General features: G+C 38.3%; 1 non-coding gene across 1 annotated transcript; it reads right to left on the bottom strand.

The window, feature by feature from the left end:
* Positions 1-1,780: 1,780 nt before the first annotated feature.
* LOC133820691 (small nucleolar RNA R71) lies at positions 1,781-1,887 on the bottom strand. Its single transcript, XR_009887093.1, has one exon. It is a non-coding gene; the product is annotated as a small nucleolar RNA R71 (small nucleolar RNA).

Raw genomic sequence — 1,887 nt, 5'->3', positions numbered from 1 at the left:
AGAAACAGAAGCATGGTTTTTGAGGACATCTTCGGGCCGCGGCATGGCTAGGTAGAGCCGCGGCATGGATGGGCATTCTGCCCAGAAGACAATGATGCGGGCCGCGGCATGGCTTCAGAGAGCCGCGGCATTGAAAGGATAGTCTGCCCAGAAATTTTGACACGGGCCGCGGCATAGTGTATGTAGAGCCGCGGCCCGCCTCTCTAAAATCTAAAAATCCTAGGTTTTAAAGGACGAAAAAGAAGAGAGAAGGGGTACGGACGAAGGGAGGAGTTCTGGTGTTGAAGGCTCAAGCTTAGAGTATTTTTACATGTTTTTCTTCTTGATGTTATCTTTAAATTCTGTTGTGATTAGCACTATGACTATGAACTAATTTTCTGTTTAGGATGTTCAATTGAATCACTTGAATTTCTATTATGACCTAATGCAATTTTAATTTCCTCTTTTCCAATCTTCTTCAATTCCTTATAACCTGTTCTTATAGATTGATTATTGATTGGCCATCTTTAGTCATATATATATATATGTTTTTAAGTCAAAATCTGAGAAGTGAGATTTAATTATGCTGTGGTTATATTGGACATAATTCTAATTTAGAACGAAAGTATCTGAATTAATTGTGTAACTGTTATTAAGTTGTGGAATTTAATGCTACCTTTGTGGTTCAATTTACCATAGAAATATAGGAAATTGTCACCTAGGTTGAGTTTATAATTCATAGAATGATTATAGGCTGCTGTCTCAACTTGTTAATTGAATTAGGTTAAAATAAGAAGAATTCATACTTGGCATTAGGGAATAATAGGAAGGATAGTTGATGAGATTGAATATCCTAATTGTTTCTCAGTGATTGAATTACGAGTTTTTACTATTAGTTATTATTCTATTTAATTGTCGATTATTATTTCTGCACTCTATCGATTCTTTTGCTGTATTTTACAAAAACCAAGAAATTTTAATTCATCAAATAGAACAAGAGATTAATTGACTGGTAATTGATAATTCAGTCCTTGAGGACGATACTTGGTTTTACCATTTTATTACAAGTTTGCGACTGTGTGCACTTGCATAGCAAAATTATCGCAACAAGTTTTTGGCGCCGTTGCCGGGGACTGAAAATTATCAATATCAGTCTAATTAATTTTTATTCTAATTTGATTTTAATTTCTCTCGTTTCTAATCTGTTTAGTTGCTTAATTTGTCTATCTCAGGTGAATTTTGGTATATGCGTGGCAGAAAAGGAAAAGCCACACTTGTTCCTCTGAATCCCGAGATCGAAAAGTCTTGCAATCAAATCAGAAAGAATAAGAGAGAGACCCAGAATTCTGTGAAGATGGCACAGAATGATGGGGATGGTAGGAATGGTCTAAATCCAGGAGTTGTCCAAGGGGTTCAGGCTCAGACCAACGCTGAGAGGAGTCTGAGAGATTATGTGCTACCCACTCTGACGGGAGTACAAAATAGTATACGCCCACCAGCTGTAGAGGCCAACAACTTCGAAATCAAGCCTACTATTTTACAAATGGTGCAGTCCTCTGTGCAATTCAATGGGTTGCCCTCTGAAGATCCTCACACCCATTTGTCCAACTTCCTGGAATTGTGTGGAACCTTCAAATATAATGGGTTGAGTGATGACGCAATCAAGCTTAGGCTCTTCCCATTTTCTCTAAGGGACAGAGCTAAAAGTTGGCTGAATTCTCTGCAGCCAAACTCCATTGTCACTTGGCAAGATCTGGCTCAGAAATTTTTATCCAAATTTTTCCCTCCGTCAAAGGCTGCTAAATTGAGGGGAGAGATAAATAACTTTTGCCAGAATGACGGAGAGTCACTGTATGAAGCTTGGGAACGGTTTAAGGAACTCCTGAGAAGATGTCCTCATCATGGCAT

The sequence above is a fragment of the Humulus lupulus genome, chromosome 2 (assembly GCF_963169125.1).
Source record: "Humulus lupulus chromosome 2, drHumLupu1.1, whole genome shotgun sequence".
NCBI classification, from domain to species: domain Eukaryota; kingdom Viridiplantae; phylum Streptophyta; class Magnoliopsida; order Rosales; family Cannabaceae; genus Humulus; species Humulus lupulus.
The sequence above is the reverse complement of the archived record's forward strand: the minus strand, read 5'-3'. Positions and strand labels throughout refer to the sequence as shown.